General features: G+C 48.7%; 1 protein-coding gene across 1 annotated transcript in view; it reads left to right on the top strand.

The window, feature by feature from the left end:
- Positions 1-17,555, top strand: part of KDM3B (lysine demethylase 3B) — a 1,181,011-nt gene that overhangs the window by 374,579 nt on the left and 788,877 nt on the right. The window lies entirely within an intron of this gene.

Raw genomic sequence — 17,555 nt, 5'->3', positions numbered from 1 at the left:
GAAAATATTGCTTAAAAATCACTACTGTGACTTAATCAATTTTGCTCAACTGGTTACAGTACATGTCCAAGTACTGAATCTAGGATCCAGTCCTGCAGATATTAAAGTAATCCTAGAAGTAATCTATTGCCTCCTTTTAGAAAGTCCCATTAAGCTCAATGTGTTTGAAATTGTGTTGCCTATGGCAACAACTGTTACTATCCTATTCCAAAGTCTATTGAAAGTATTTATCTAAAAGTAACTCAATCTGAGAATGTATATTTTGATACCTATTGGTTCTAAAATAAAACAAGTATATATTTTTTTATACCAACCATTGGCCTAGAGTTCAGTTCTTGATTGTGTGACACCATTTGCTGACTGATTGTGTACAACAAATGCTTTACACGGTCCTCTGATACTGCTTTACTGCTCGACCAAGCTACCACTTTAGAGAGTAAGGTTATATCTAACTTTAGCCTCTGCCAAACCTCTGAGGTCTGTGGACTGTGTGCACACTGTACCTATTTGGGAACAGTATATACAGAGCCCCTTTCTCACAGTTGTACAAATTGGGTTTTTTGAAAAATGTACCCAAGTCTCACTTGGTGCCCTCACAGAGCAACCTCTTCATAGGGGCGGTACTGGATACTACTGTCAAGCTTTCACTCTCCACAAAGGATTCTCAACATTCAGGATATGATTCCCTTTTACAATGGAGCGGTTGTTCCTGTTCTGAAGGTTCCTTGCCTTCTCGGTCTATTTGCTTCCTGCATCCTGCTGGTCAACCATGCACGTTGGCACATGAGGGCGCTCCAGTGGTGTCTCCTCAGGCAGTGGCATCAGCACAACGGAGATCTCAGGGAGTCTGTAAAGATCTCCAGAGAAGCTGCAGCGGATCTTTCTTGGTGGAGCGTGGAGAGCATTGGTGGCCACAGTGATAACGGATGCCTCTACCCTGATCTGGGGGATCTAGAGATCAAGGTTCTTTGGTCTCCAGAGGAAAGGTAGTTTCACATCAACCTTCTGGAATTGCGGGCGATAAGTTTGGCACTCAAGGCCTATCTCCCTTCGCGGTCAGTCGGTTCAAGCCCTGACGGACAACACTGCCGTGATGTGGTATGTCAGTAAGCAGGGAGGAGTAGGATTGTACCTTCTCTGCAGAGACATTGCGGCTCTGGGCTTGGGCTCAGGATCATCGTATTTTCTTAATAGCAAATCATCTGGCTGGGGTGCTCCAACGTACGTGTGGACAGACGGTCGACAGTTCTCCGTCGACCACGAGTGGAGGCTTCATCCGGAGGTAGTTAATCACATCTTCCGGACGTGGGAACTCCTCGGGTGGACCGGTTTGCCACTCTCAAACGCGCACTGGGCCTCATTCTGCAGTCTCTAGTTTTTGAGGCAGGGAGTGTTGGGGGACCAGTTTCAGTTGAGTTGGAGCTCGCAACTCTTTTACGCGTTTCCTCCCATACCCTTGATTCCTTGAGTTCTGAGGAAGATTCGCTAAGACCGGGCCCAAGTTTTATTGATCGCCCCGGATTGGCTAAGAAGGGTGTGGTACACGGACCTTCTTCACCTATCGTCGCACCCCCCGCTTCGTCTCCCTCGCAGGGCTGATCTGATCTCTCTCAGATAGAGGGGCAAGTTCTTCAGCCCCACCTCCAGAGCCTGCACCTTCATGCCTGGAGATTGAACGGGGCAACTTGAATTCTTTTTCTCTCCTGCCTGACGTGGTGGACGTTATACTTTAGGTCCGGCGACACTCCACCAAGTCAGTCTATTCTTAGAGGTGGTCTAAATTTGTTAAGTGGTGCGGAGAGAAATCTGTTGATCCCTTAAAAGCTCATCTTTCTGATGTTCTTTGTTTTTCTCTTCATTTGGCCCAGCAGGGTTGTGCTGTGGCCACTGTTAAAGAATGTGTGTCGGCATTTTAGTGTTTACCTGATCAGCCTTCTTTATTTAAGTCACCTATAGTCTTAAGATTCAATAAGGGACTGACAAACATATTTCCTCCCACTCCTTTTATTATGCCCCAGTCGGATTTGAATCTGGTGATAACTTGTTTAATGGGTTCTACGTTCGAACCTATGCATAGTTGTCCGTTGAGGCTTTTGACATTTAAAACGGTCTTTCTGGTAGCTATCACATCGGCCAGGAGGGTGAGTGAGCTCCAGGCTTTGAGCCTCCTTGTCTGACCATTCATGCTGAAAGGATGGTACTCAGGACCAGGGCTGCTTTTCTGCCTAAGGTGGTGACTCCATTTCACCTTGTCCAAGAAAACAAAGGAGGGAGTGGAGAGTGGGTATTCGACAAGAACACCTGGGGTGAATGCAGCCTCCGCTTATGATTACTAGTAAACAGAGATCGCAATTAAATGAAGGTAGATCACAAGACAAACGTGTTCCTACAGTGGCAGGGAGCACATTGTGTTTCTTAAATACCCCTCACACACCAAAAGGGCACTTGGTGTCATGCTTCATTATGGGGGTCTTCACACCCCTCTACGGGGATATAATCACCATGTGTGGTGCGTTTCTGAGAGGTAGTGAGAGGTAGGGTCAGGAGTGAGTGTTGAGTGAATACTTAAAAAAATATCTGGCATCATAGGAATCCAAAATTTTAATAAGCCCTGGTGCTGATATGGTTAAAAAGGTGTGGGTTGGAGGCGTGTTGTTTAAATGCACAAGACCTACTATGTGCGTCAACATGTTTCGAAGCCTGCTGCTTCTTCAGGACTGGTTCACAGATCCCTACCCTACTCACATGTGCCGTCAATTAATGACAATTGTCAGTATTATCTGTAGACGGAGGCTGATAAAACATGGGGATGACGCAATGGTCACAGTATTCAAAAAATCTTTACAAAAATTGTAAGGATATTCATTAATCAATGATTTGTAGAAATGGAAATCAATCGCCTCATGAGCCTAAAAAACGAGATGGACCCTGTCCGCATTGCTCTAGCATCCTGGGACCGGTTTCGAGGTAACACCCCTTTTCAGCCAGGCTAGCTTGAATCCAGTGGCAAAGAGAGCAAGGGACCCACGTCTGGGCATGATCTGGGTTGAATCCACAATACCTTTGGACAGATTTGTCCTAGGAATTATCCAATCTGGTTCTTGCCTGGAGCTTACCAACAATCCCCCAAACATTACACCTCGTTCACACAAAATGTCACCAGAGCATCTACACCTCTTCAAACAGGAGGTTCACTCTCTTCTGCAAAAGGGCGCTATAGAGCCCGTGCCATTACAATATCAAGGATTGGGTGTGTGCTCCCTATACTTTCTCCTATCCAGAAAGGACTGCTGTCAGGCCTTTATTAGACCTCAGAGAGCTAAATCAATATATTCACTCAGTTCACTTTCATATGGTCACTCTTCAACAAGCGCTCCTACTGCAAGGTGACTTTGTCTACGACTTAAAGGACGCATACTTCCATATTCCAATACATCAAGCTCATCGCAACTATCTGAGGTTTGTAGTAGCGGGACCACACTACCAGTACGAAGTGCTTCCATTCGGACTCACCACTATTCCCAGAGTATTCACCAAATGCCTGGCCGTAGTCGCTGCTCACCTGCGAAGACCGCATATTCATGTCTTCCTGTACTTAGACATCTGAAAGAGACACATTAGTGATAGATTCCTTACCTTCGAATATCCCCAGGCGTCAGACTGGATCCGGAAAGTTGTTCGTCAGCAGAACCCCGTCGTGCAGCTCCACGTCAGTCGCTGGTGTCATAAGCACCGAGATGACATCACGGAGACTACTTAAACGCCACCCATGCGCGCTGATGTCAGTTCTTTCTTTTTCCGCGCCAGCAAGCACAGATCCGGTTAGAGCACGTAACCTAGTCACTTTTTGACTAACTGTTTTGAGACTTTTTGTCTCTACTTTTTCTTGAGTCTTTGATTCCTGGTGCCACGTAGGGATGCCTGGGTTTAAATCAGGCAGGGTCTGTCGCCGTACGATGTCAGTGGCAGACCCCCATGGCGTCTGTCTCTACTGTCTGGATCGCGACCATGTTTCCAGGTCGTGTTCCGACTGTCTGGCCATGGCTCCGAAGGCTTTGCGGGACCGGTCCCGAAAGCTGCTGGAGGCCCGGCAGTCGTCAACGTGCCGTTTGAGGTCCAGGGTTCACTTGAGGGACCGACCCCTGAGCCATAATCATCGCTCCTCAGGGTCCAAGTCTACAGCCTCTGAATCGTGTAAGAGACGTCACAAGAAAAAGCTGAAGAAGCGTGTACGCTCTCTGACCTCCCCCGTCGGTCTCTGAACTTGGGCAGGGGGTCCTTCCCCCGTGGCTCCGTTGGATCCTGAGAGTCCTGGGGCCTACTAGTCCTACCCAGGTCCGTTGAAGACTCCTGCCCAGGTGCAAGAGTTCATTGCCGCTATGGACTGCCTTTTCAGGCCTAGGGCTCACGCTGGCGCGCCTTCAGGCCCTGTGGTCCCTATTAAGGACCCTTGCTTGCTGCCGGCGGCTCGGGCCCCAGTGATGCAAGGTCCTCCGCTGGCGGCCCCGGCGCCCCTGCGGCTCCATTCCCGGCGCAGCAGTGGGTTCCGTTCGTCCCACCTCCACCCTTGCCCGAGTTTCCGGGTAATTTTCCTCTGCTTGGGACCCTAATTGGGACATGGAGCCGGATGGTGCCGTTGGAGAAAGTTTTTTTCCCCTGTGCCTCCCCGGCCGCTGCAGCCTGTGCCTCAGGCCATGGAGGAGGTGGATGTCTCGGAGGGGTCGGAGGACCCTCTTGCACGGCAGTCTGAGTCCGAAAAGGAGTCGGCGGAGGACTCTGAGGATGTTGGTGGCCTTGACCTCTCCACTGAGCCTGGGTTTGTGTCTTCTCCCGCAGTCATGGACGAAGGCGCCACATACACTGTGGTGTTCCGTAGAGCAGCTGAGGCTCTTGACCTTGATATGCCTACTTTTACCCTCAAGACGAACCTCCTTACTGAAGTGCTTTAGACGGCAGCAAGTTCTATGGAACCTCTGCTTCTGTTCAATGAGGCCTAGATGGGTGTTTTGATGGGCACCTGGTCTAGACCAGCCACAGGGGTTCCTGTGGATAAAAACGTGGCCAGGCGCCACCGCCCGGCACCGGATGACCATGACTTTTTAACAAATCATCTGACCCTGGAGAGCCTGGTCTTTCAGGCCTCCACTTCCCAAAGTGCATTCCCTGCCGTCCCGCCAGATAAGGAATCGAAAAAGCTGGAGCAGTTTGGTAAAAAGTTGTATTCCTCTGCCAGCCTGGGACTGCGGTCAGTTAACACCGCATGCTTCTTGGGCCGCTACTTTCACGCTGTATGGGACACTGTGGTGCAAACTCTGCCCCAGTACCCGGAGTAGGTTCGGGCTGTACTTTCCCAAGCTCTTGCAGAGGTACGCCATTCCGTGTGAGCTGGACACCACAGACTCTTTGGGGAGAGCCATCTCCACGACGGTGGCCTTGCGTCGCCATGCCTGGCTGTGGTCCACGTGGTTTTCGGGGGATGTCCCGAGTTCCCTCATGGACATGCCTTTTGATGGTACTCGCCTGATGGCGATGAGGCAGACAGTGAGCTAGAGCGTTTCAAGGACTCTCGGGCTATGGCCAAGTCCTTGGGTCTCTCCACCACATGCCCGGCTAGGACTACCTTTCGTTCCTTTAGTGGCCACGGAAGGGGTGTCCCTACACGTTCGTTCAGCCAGAAGCCTGCGCAGAACCAACCTCAGCGCGGCCATGGGCGTTGTGGTACAGGGGGCCAGCGTGTGCGGGTCAGTCCACCTCTGCTCCCGCAGCATCCGCCTCAAAGCCTTCTTAGTCCAAGCTTTGGGGTGCACCCCACGCCGTTGGGCGGCAGGATTCAACATCACCTCCCTGTAAGAAAGTGGCTCTGTATATACTGCACCAAAGTAAGGTTCGGTCCACCGTCCCCAGAGGTTTGGCAGAGGTTAAAGTTAGATATAACCTTACGCTCTAAAGTCGTAGCTTCGTCGAGCAGTAAGGCAGTATCAGAGGACAGTGTTAAGCATTTGTTGTACACCCTCAGTCAGCAAATGGTCTCACACACTCAAGAACTGAATTCTAGGCCAATTGTTTTGTATATAAAAATATATTCTTTTATTTTAGAACCACAAGTAGGTATACAAATACTTTCTCAGAATGAGATGTTGCAATTGTATACTTTCAATGAGCAATAGACTTTTAAATGCAATAGATACAGTTGTTGCAATATGCAATATAAACTCAACACAATAATAACATTGAGCTCAATGGGAATTTGAAGTAAAAGGCAATATCAATTACTTTGCATAGGTTTTTCTTACTCAGGGCTGGATCCTGGATTCAGCCCTGGTGCATCTCCTGTAAACAGTTGTAAGAAATCGTTTTTGTTACACAGGTGATTTTTAAGGAATATTTGTATGTTTCAAAAATCGACGCTTAGAAACATTTCTGAAAAAAACCAGGAATGTGATCCTATGGCAGGAAATCAGGTTATCGGAAAATCACAGTTGTAATTGCTTTTTAGGGTCAGTGCTGGGCACAAAGATTCAGCACTGGGATCTCTCCTGGTAATAGGTGAGTACTTTAGTTTTCGTTGATCGGATGATTTTTAGTGAATATTTCAAAGTTGCAAAACTCTGCATTTAGAAGAATTTCCAAGTGAAAACCAGCCAATGTTACCCTATGGGGAAAATGTGAGTTATTGGCTTTCAGGTAAGTACTAGACTGGCAGAGTTAAGGTTCTGGGGATAGACTCAGGGGTCTCTCAGGTTCAGGTAGATGCAGTCGCTACACCCTCAGCTGCACAAGGGCAGCCGGGTGCAGAGTGAGTAGGCCCAATGTTAGTCTATGGCGGGTAGGGGGCCTTTGGTTGGTGGCTGTAAGCAGGCAGGCCACGCGGCTGTGGGAGCTGAGCTCCTGGTCACTTACACAGGGCAAGTGGGGAAGTAGAATAGGACATATGCTGTACTTCCAGTGGCACTCGGGCGGCTGGGTGCAGGGTGCTGTTGGGCTCCCAATGTATTTCAATGGGAAAGCTGCAAGACAGACAAAGAGGGGTCCCAGACAGAAAACTGATGATTACAATTTAAGCAATTATTTCCAAAAACGGACAATAAATGAATGCAAAAGGATTTATTTCAAATTTTGCATTGTTACCATTCATTGGTTAAATTTCATTGGCATCACAGTACAAAATTCTTATATAAGTGCCCACATACACAACAGGGAGGGGGGTGAAGTGAGGGAGAGTGCCAAGGTTAAGGACGGGATGGGGGATAGTCAGATTCACTCGTGGTAAGTATTAATCACAAATCAAAAACAATAATTCATGTGATTCCTTGATCCAAGGTCCACGAAAAATATGCTCTTATAGAGTCCAAAATACAAATGGGTGTAGACCACCTAACTCGCCATCAGCTGCATTTAGTCGAGCTTGGGGGTAGGAGTTGGTGGAGATATTGGCGTCTACGTTTCGACCCACAAGACGCGTAGGATGTTAGTCCTTACATACGGGGTCTTCTTCAGGACGGGATGGTTGTGGGTGGGCAACCACCTATCGTATACAGGAAGATGAACCACGTTGGATTCTTGATCCTGATAGGTCACAGAACTACAGGTTGTATTCCCAGTAGTAAATTAATGCCGATGGCGAGGGAATAGGCCTGAAAAGAGCGTATTTCAAAGGAGAGTGTCATTCAGCCGCAACGACTTCAGCGTGTGATTCCGCAACCTTGAGTATAAAATTCGAATTTATAAGCTGTCTGGGCTACACTGAAAAGTGGCCTAAGTTGCTCACGGTTGGGGTAGAATCCTGTATGGCGGCTCACTCGGATAAATACTTCAATTTATAGGATATTAATTGTTATGTATCTCCTCCTTATTCTTTTGCAGAGCCCTGGCAGACAAATTCCACAGTAATAGTATTGGTCGTTTCACATATGGCCTGCGTTGTCAACAGATCGCCATGAGATATATTTCTTGAAAAAGTCGACACCCTGCAAGGGAGTAGCGACGGTGCCCAACTAACACCGCTGCCGGGGAGATCGAAACGAATTCGCCTCAAAACTCAGTCACACAGTCACTGAGTTTTGAGGCGAATTCGTTTCGATCTCCCCGGCAGCGGTGTTAGTTGGGCACCGTCGCTACTCCCTTGCAGGGTGTCAACTTTTTCAAGAAATATATCTCATGGCGATCTGTTGACAACGCAGGCCATATGTGAAACGACCAATACTATTACTGTGGAATTTGTCTGCCAGGGCTCTGCAAAAGAATAAGGAGGAGATACATAACAATTAATATCCTATAAATTGAAGTATTTATCCGAGTGAGCCGCCATACAGGATTCTACCCCAACCGTGAGCAACTTAGGCCACTTTTCAGTGTAGCCCAGACAGCTTATAAATTCGAATTTTATACTCAAGGTTGCGGAATCACACGCTGAAGTCGTTGCGGCTGAATGACACTCTCCTTTGAAATACGCTCTTTTCAGGCCTATTCCCTCGCCATCGGCATTAATTTACTACTGGGAATACAACCTGTAGTTCTGTGACCTATCAGGATCAAGAATCCAACGTGGTTCATCTTCCTGTATACGATAGGTGGTTGCCCACCCACAACCATCCCGTCCTGAAGAAGACCCCGTATGTAAGGACTAACATCCTACGCGTCTTGTGGGTCGAAACGTAGACGCCAATATCTCCACCAACTCCTACCCCCAAGCTCGACTAAATGCAGCTGATGGCGAGTTAGGTGGTCTACACCCATTTGTATTTTGGACTCTATAAGAGCATATTTTTCGTGGACCTTGGATCAAGGAATCACATGAATTATTGTTTTTGATTTGTGATTAATACTTACCACGAGTGAATCTGACTATCCCCCATCCCGTCCTTAACCTTGGCACTCTCCCTCACTTCACCCCCCTCCCTGTTGTGTATGTGGGCACTTATATAAGAATTTTGTACTGTGATGCCAATGAAATTTAACCAATGAATGGTAACAATGCAAAATTTGAAATAAATCCTTTTGCATTCATTTATTGTCCGTTTTTGGAAATAATTGCTTAAATTGTAATCATCAGTTTTCTGTCTGGGACCCCTCTCTTATACAACACTTAATTACCCAGGTCCCTTGACTTTATTGGGTCTAACCCTTTGTGTATACCACCGCAAGACAGACAAAGGCTGCAAACTTGGGGACAGAGATTCTTCAGGTACGGCCACCACTTCAAGAGGTAAATTGGGAAGCTATAGGTTAGGTAGCTACCCAGGAGGTTGGTACATGGGGCTCTGGGGCGACGGGTGCAGGGGTGTCTTTTGGTGTTGGCAAATCTTACCCTCCGCTGGTCCCGGTTGGAGGGGTCCCTTGTGAGGCTGCAGGCATCGTCCGGAGCTTCAAGGAGGGTCCTTGGGTGCTAGATTTTTGGTCAAAATCGCCCGGGGGGACGTCCTTGTGGTCTTTGTTCACTCAGGCACAGGCCAGCCTCGGCGGGTGAAATGTTCTGAATTTGCGGTTCCTGGCTGGCACCAGGGTTTGTTGCTCTTTGAGCAGAACCACTGTTCGTGGGAGACCAGGTCTTTGGATGAGCAAGGCACTCAGGTCCTTCTGGGTTTTCAAGGTTGCTGACAACAGGAGACGCCGGGTTTTAGCAGGAGCAGGTTCGGGGGTTGAAAGGCCGGTAGGGCTGGGGCCAAGTCAGTTGGTGTCGTCGTCTTGTTAGCAGCTGCACAACAGGTTGTCTTCTTGATCATCTTTGTAGTTTCGGAATCGGGATCTGAGGAAGAAAGGTTCAGGGTGCCCCTAAATACTAAATTTAGGGGCGTTACAGGTAGGGGAAGGTAAGGGACCAATGGGTCCCTTCCCTGGGGTGAGTACTCCCCCTATCCTGCCACTCTCCAGTTGGAGGGGCAGGAGCCTGTCTCTGATTGGGTAGGGCTCCCCATCCTCAAGATGGCAAGAGCCCGGAGTTGTTCTTCACATCGCCTCCCCCACCTGAGGGGTGGGGGTTTCCTCACTTAGGTTTTCCCGCCTGTCTTCCCGCCAGAGTGGGTGTCAGAACCGGTGGGGGCCAGTTGCTGAGTACAGCAAGGGACCTGGAGAAGCTCACAAAGGTGGCATGCCTTTGAAGCTTCCCCTGCCCATCCTGGCGGAGGAGGCCTTGCACCTCACCCCAGGAAGTGCATTGTTGCAGGCCCAGGAGAGCGGATGGCTCTCTACCCAGGGGTCCAGCAACATGTCTGCTGTGTGGCAGCCTCTCAGTCAGGACGTTGGTTGTGGGTTAGGTTCAGGGGGCAACTCTAAGTTGCCCTCTGTCGTGCATCTTACATTAAATCCCACACTGGCATCAGTGTGTGTTTAATGTGCTGAGAAGTATGAAACCAAACTTCTCAGTCTTCAGTGTAGCCATCATGGTACTGTGGAGTTCGTGAGGACGACCTCATAGCACCATATACTCTTAATGGCATTACTGCACTCAGTGCCCAGGAAGGACCCTGGGTACTGTAGGGCTACAAGGCTCATGCACCTGTGCCCACACCACTGGCATAGGGCACCCAGCTAGAGGGGTGACTGAGGTATGCCAGGGCAGTGTGTTGTGGGCATGGCATACAGAGATGTGCCATGTTGACTCTGTTTTGTTATGAACCAGGACACTCAGCCTGCAAAGACAGTGTGTGTGTGTGTCAGGGTACAGGGCATCTAAAGGTGGCACAATAAGTGCTGCAGCCCTTAGGGGCCTTCTCTGGCCACAGGGCCCTTGGTACCTAGGGTACCATTTACCAGGGGCTGACATATGCCCAGAGATGCCAATTGGGTTTTGGTTTCAATGCAGTTTTTAGGGCAGGAACACAGGCCCTAGGTGCCTGATTGGCAGGAGCCCAGGGCACACTCAGTCAAAGCACAGCAGCAATACAGCATAAAGTGGGGGCATACCATGCAAGAAAGATGGCACTTTCTCACACTCCCCCACTAGCGCTCTGTCACTTCGGACAGGTGGGTGCTGCAAATCGTCCAAATGGCTACTCCCTCCCCATCGAGTCTGCCCCCCCCCGCCATGCCACCTCAGTTCCACCGCATGTCAGGGGATCACTTTGATCTTCTCCAACAGGAAGTCGCGGCACTCTTGGCCAACTGGGCCATCGAGCGCGTTCCTGGGCCAGAAGTAGGACGTGGTTGTTATTCCCACTACTTTCTGGTCCTCAAGAAGGAGAAAGGGGGCCTCCGGAACATCACCTGCGGAAGGAGAAGTTCAAGATGTTGACTCTTGCTCAGGTCTTGGCTGCCCTCGATCCTGGAGACTTGATGGTAGAGTTGGACTTGCAGGACGCATATTTTCACAACCCTGTCCTGCCGGCCCACCGTCTTTACCAGCAGTTCACGGTAGGCCAGGAGCATTTTCAGTTTGCTGTGCTCCCCTTCGGCCTTACCAGCTCCCCTTCGGCCTTACCAGCTCCCCTTCGGCCTTACCAGCTCCCCTTCGGCCTTACCAGCTCCCCTTCGGCCTTACCAGCTCCCCTTCGGCCTTACCAGCTCCCCTTCGGCTTTACCAGCTCCCCTTCGGCCTTACCAGCTCCCCTTCGGCCTTACCAGCTCCCCTTCGGCCTTACCAGCTCCCCTTCGGCCTTACCAGCTCCCCTTCGGCCTTACCAGCTCCCCTTCGGCCTTACCAGCTCCCCTTCGGCCTTACCAGCTCCCCTTCGGCCTTACCAGCTCCCCTTCGGTGTTCACGAAAGTGATGACTGTGTTCACAGCTCATCTGCGCAGGTCAGGGGTGTTAGTCTTCACCTACCTCGACGATTGGTTGTTGAAGGCAGGCTCACTCCAGGCCATCGTCACCCACCTTCAGACTACGGCCGACCTCCTGCATTTGCTGGGTTTCTCCATCAACGTGCCATAGTTGCACCTGTGTTCCTCTCAGAAGCTTCCCTTCATCGTAGCGGTTCTAAATTCGACGGAGTTTCGGATTCATCCTCCAGAGCAGCGAGTCTGGGATATTCAGGCTATGATTCTGATCTTTCAGACTCTGTCCCGTGTTTTAGTCAGGATGACCCTCCTGCTCCTGGGCCTGATGGCCTCCTGCATCCTGCTAGTGTAACATGCCAGGTGGCATATGTAGGCTCTGCAGTGAGACCTGAAGTTCCAGTGGGCACAGCATCAGGGCAACCTGCCCGATCATGTCCAGGTCTCGGAGGGCACTGCACGGCAATTGCAGTGTTGGCTCACAAATTGCGATTGGGTCAGTGGCAGATCCCTCTCCCTTCCCCAACCGGAGCACACAGTGGTGACGGATGTGTCCCTTCTGGGATGGAGCGGCCACTTGGTAGAGGCGGAGATCAGAGGCCTGTGGTCTCCGGCGGATTCTCGGCTCCATGTCAATCTTTTGGCGCTTTGGGCGATCCGACTTGCACTGAAGGCATTCCTTCCCTCTGTCTGGGGAAGTGTAGTGCATGTGTTCACGGACACCACCACCACCATTGCAATAAACAGGGTGGGTGGGTCGTGGACCCTATGTCAGGAGGCTCTGCACCTTTGGCCATGGCTGGAACATCAAGGCATTACCTTGATGGTTCAACACCCGGCAGCGAGGCAGAACAACCATCTTAATGAGGGCAATACGATCTGCTAAGGACAGCGGCATCCCCGTCCTTCTGCCCATCTGTTGCTCCAGCACAGTGCATGCAGTGCCATAATTATCCCTGACCACTATCTCAGGATCACGATGCACCCATATTCCCTGGTATTTTATCAGGTTAGATGACCACATGAGAGGGAACTCCGGAGAGTGTGGAGTCATATTGGCTGTTAGAGGCACAACTACTGATTTACTCCAATTAATGCTACTACCCGAAAAGCGACCAAATCTAATATTCTAGAGTAGTATAAGTGCTAAGTATCTCTGCGGCTCCCTTACGAACAGCACCATGTCATCAGCATAGTGATATACCTACTAGACGATGAGCAAATAGGAAGGCGGCCTCTCTATCGCTGTCGAATTATGCATTCCAGTGGTTCCAGCATTATAGAAAAGAGGAGTGGCGATAGAGGGCACTCTTGCCTATTTCCTCTGCCAATCTGAAATGGCTCAGAGGTAAGTCCGCCCACACGAATCCTCGCAGTTGGCTCAGTGTATAACAATTGCACCCATCTATTAGTGTTTGAAACATATAACTCTATTCAATGGAGTTGAATGCCTTAGCTGCATCCAACATAACGGCAGCAGCTGGGAGATCAGGGTCGCGTAAATGAAACATCGCAAAAATCGTGTACAAATTGTGTGACATAGACGTTTTGGAATAAAACCAGATTGATCGTGTAGGACCAATTTCGGCATTAGAAGCTGAAGCCTGGTGGGCAGAATTTTTGCCAGGATTTTCTCATCTAAATTAATAAGTGATAGGGGGCCATATGACTTGCAGTGGGAAGGTGTCTTTTTTTTTTTTTTTAAAGGGTAATTATCAGGGCTTGTCGTAGCGTTGGCGTCACCTGCCCGATTCATAGGCCTCTCCATACATTTCTAGTAAATGTGGCACTAGCACCTCTGCATATTCTTTATAAAATTCAGCCGTGAGGCCGTCTGGTCCATGTGACTTTTTGTTTGGCAGTGCATGTATTTTCCTCTTGAATATCATGCCCCTTGGCTAACCATGCGCAGGCGATATCTGCCAGGTAGTCACTGAATTTCTGCCGGTCGGCACCACCTTTGGACGTGTACAACTCATCTTGGCAGTTTCGTAACTGTGTGACTATGGCCTGCTGTGTATAGTGGTCAGTATGATATGAAATAGGGGAGAAGGAGGAATCGGAGACTAGGTCGCCCTCCAGAGTCTTAGTGCATACGTTGGAATCCAATTTATTGGATATCGAGACCTAGCTCAAGTGTAGGTGACTGACCCAGTTGATCGGTACAACCTTAAAAGAAAGAAAAATTTCTTTCTAGTGTCCCCTCACTCACCGGGGTTGCCCCACGATGACATGCTTCATCATTGGGGCCATCCCAGTTCTCTACGAAAAGGGGCGTGCTGCGACTAACGAACTACGCAGGAGCACTTAAAGATAAAAGACTATGTGTAGTGCAAAGAAGTGGTGGAGTGGGTGTAAGTGAATTAAAAATACAGTGCTTAGTGGGCCTCAACAGATTTATTTTGCTCCTAGGCAGGTATATTAAAAGTGGGGTGAATGTCACTGTAGAACAACCCCGGGGAGGCTGTGATTAGGTAAAACCGAACGCTTTCACCAGCTAGGAACAGTGAGTCCAATAGGTGAAATCGATCCCCCTGAGAGACCATGAAGTGTTATTATACACTTTACTAACATCAGAAATTCGATACAAGCGTATGTATTTCCAATGTGAACGCATGCTTTGATTATTAAGTGTATTTTCTTTACAATCTATTGCTCCCTTACTAGGGACATAGGAGTGGCAAATGCAGGGCTGGTCCCGGCATGGTCCTGAAGAAATGCTAGGGGTAGCATGAAACATGTTGACCTTTCACTTTCACTGAACCAATCCTCATTAAAGGTTGGTCTACAGTGACATTCACCCCACTTTTAATATACCTGCCTAGGAGCAAAATAAAACTGTTGAGGCCCACTAAGCACGGTATTTTTAATTCACTTACACCCACTCCACCACTTCTTTGCACTACACATAGTCTTTCATCTTTAAGTGCTCCTGCGTAGTTCGTGAGTCGCAGCACGCCCCTTTTCGTAGAGAACTGGGATGGCCCCAATGATGAAGCATGTCACCGTGGGGCAACCCCGGTGAGTGAGGGGACACTAGAAATACATTTTCTTTCTTTTAAGGTTGTACCGATCAACTGGGTCAGTCACCTACACTTGAGTTAGGTCTCGATATCCAATAAATTGGATTCCAACTTATGCATATAGTGGTCAGTACTCTCCCTACAAGGGGTCACACGTTCAGCCCTAGATCAATGAGACATGGAGTGGGGGTGCACCACCTTCTGCAGGGGCTGGCTTCGTTTTGGTTACAACACTGGACCAGGTGCTTCCTCTTGGGTCCCTGAGTCCCCCTTGTTCACATCTACTAACTCAGGAGGTGTGTTAGCGACACGGAAGGGATGGCAGGGCACGGAGGTTCACGAAGGGGAATTTTTTTTTTTTACATTTTCAATGCCAATCGCTCAAAACAATGTCATTGCGAGACCCATTGCATTGCAAATGCTTGTTTGTGAGCATCAATGTACCTCCATTTGGTGCCCCTTGTGAGATTGTCGTGCTTCCTCCAGAAGCTCCCACCTTTGGTTGCCATCTAAAGATTTTTTTTCTCTCCATTTGATCTGGATACATGCAGAAGGCTCTCCAACAATCGAAGGAAAAAGGTTGCCGAAAATTGAGAAAAATTCACCGAAAGTCTGCAGGTGAAAGAAGACATTCAAAGAAGGTACCAGAGAAGTTCTTGGAGCAGGGCAAGGTTCTGCGACGGATCCAGCAAATGCACATGCAGGGGGCTCCTTGTACATGGTGATGGAGAAGACACCTTTCCAGTTTTGCAAAAACTACAACCACAAGTTAACAAAGGAGGATCAGCACCCGTGCTGCATCCTCTGCCTGCTGGTAGATCATCGTAGTGAAGATTGTAAAACCTGTTTAGCATTCACCCCAAAGACCCTGAGGGTAAACGGCAACAGAGAACAGCCCAACATACCATGCAGGGCCAACATCCCGCTCCATGTCTACAAGACTTGGGCCTTTTAAGTGATGAAGAGGAGAACGTCGCGGAAGGTCTGACAAACTAGCTCTGCGGACACGAGCATCCTTTTTGCCGAAGGTAGTGATGAAGTTCTCCATCTCTCAAACCATCACCCTGCCAGCTTTCTATGATCCGCATCACCCCTATGAGGAGGAGAGACTTCATTGACTAGACCCTAAAATATCACTGAGTTTTTATGTCAATTGTTCCAGAGGGCACTGGATGGGCAATCCACTGTTTGTGGTGTATGTTGGAGTCAAAAAAGACAAAGGTGTGCAGAAGTGGACCGTCTCCTTCAGAATTCTGCTCTGCATAAAGATCTGCTATGCATTGGCCAAGACAGAGCCTCCAGGAAGACTGCGCGGTCATTCCACCATGGCTAAAGCTGTTACCACTGAGTTGGCATGCGGACTTCCTGTCCTTGACATGTGCCATGCAGCTACAATGGTGTCACTACACACATCCACAAACCACTACTCTGTAGAAAGCCAAGTTCGCTTAGAGGGGCATTCTGCCTGCTTTTTCCTACTGGACTTTGATATGAGTCTATTCACACATCCACCTCCACATAGGTACTATTGCTTTGGTATGAATTCAAAAGGTGAGGAATCTGCTGTTAGAAGTTGCTGTCAGAAGAACAAGTTTCTTCTCTTTGGTAACGCTCATTCTGGAAGAGACTGTAACTGAAGATTCATCACCAACCCTTACATCCTCCCCATTCTGTGAATTTGATTCCATCCATTATTAAGGTCTCAAGTATAGGAATCTACACACTAGTCACAACTAATTTGCTTTTTGATAGGGGTGGCCTAAATATTCCATACCCCGACATAACTGAATGAATTTTGGTAACTCTGCGTTACAGAGTGCCTCTTCGGCCAAATTTCGCCATGGGGAGGGATTTTGTTGCATGCGGCTCAAGAACGGTCAGTAGGCACGCGGAAGCGTGATTTATTATCTCCTAGCGCGTATTACCGTCGCTAGGAGGACATCCTGCAAGATTTTCGTATCACGAGCAGTTCTGACCAATCGTGGTCAGAAGGCTGCAGCTCAAGTAGAAAATCTACTAGAGCAGCAGCAAATATACATCTAGTAGCCGCGCCCTCTGGCGAGCTGTATTGTGCCGTTCACGCTGACTATTCAGTGTGGAACGTGCTCTCGGTGCTAAATTGATGCATGACATGCCTATTTCCTCCTGTTGGTGGAACTCTGAGCTTTTATATAACTGCGTGGAATTCCACGGAGTCAAATTCCTTGACTTCTGGCCATCCCTACTTTTAGGTCCCTGCATGTGGGGCGTGACAGTTTTGAAAGAAATAGCTCGCTGGAGGGATGCATATATAGGGCCCACACAAAGTTTCCGGAGCAGAATGGCTTCAGTGCGGAGCTGTATGGCATTGTCTACAGGTGTAAAAAGGTACTGCAGGAGAAGGTTCTGGATCCAGTCGGACGCCTGGGGAATACTCAAAAGGTGAGTAATCTATAGTTTGTCACAATCACAAAGAGCTTTACCAAATATGACTGACTTTTTCGTCTGCCCTCTCCACGAATTCCCCTCTAAAAACCTCTTTAACAGTTAAACCTCTAAAGTCTATGGACAGTGTTTTGTTTCAATTTTTTTCCCTCCCCTTTTGCCAATTGACTGAAAGGTTTTCAAGGTAGATAAAGTATTTTCTTTTAGTCGTCTTACAGATAATTTAGTCTGCAGAATGATGGTATGAATGGGTAGCACAGGTAGAGGGCAATGTTGACATGATGAGCCTGCAGATAGAAGCTTTTTGTTGTTGGCTCATAGTAAACCCTGTGCCCATTTTCTTATACATTCTGTGGCTTGTTTAGTCCGGGCTCTTGACCATATAGATCCTGCCTCTTA

This window comes from Lissotriton helveticus, chromosome 7 (assembly GCF_964261635.1).
Source record: "Lissotriton helveticus chromosome 7, aLisHel1.1, whole genome shotgun sequence".
Classification (NCBI taxonomy): Eukaryota; Metazoa; Chordata; class Amphibia; order Caudata; family Salamandridae; genus Lissotriton; species Lissotriton helveticus.
The sequence above is the reverse complement of the archived record's forward strand: the minus strand, read 5'-3'. Positions and strand labels throughout refer to the sequence as shown.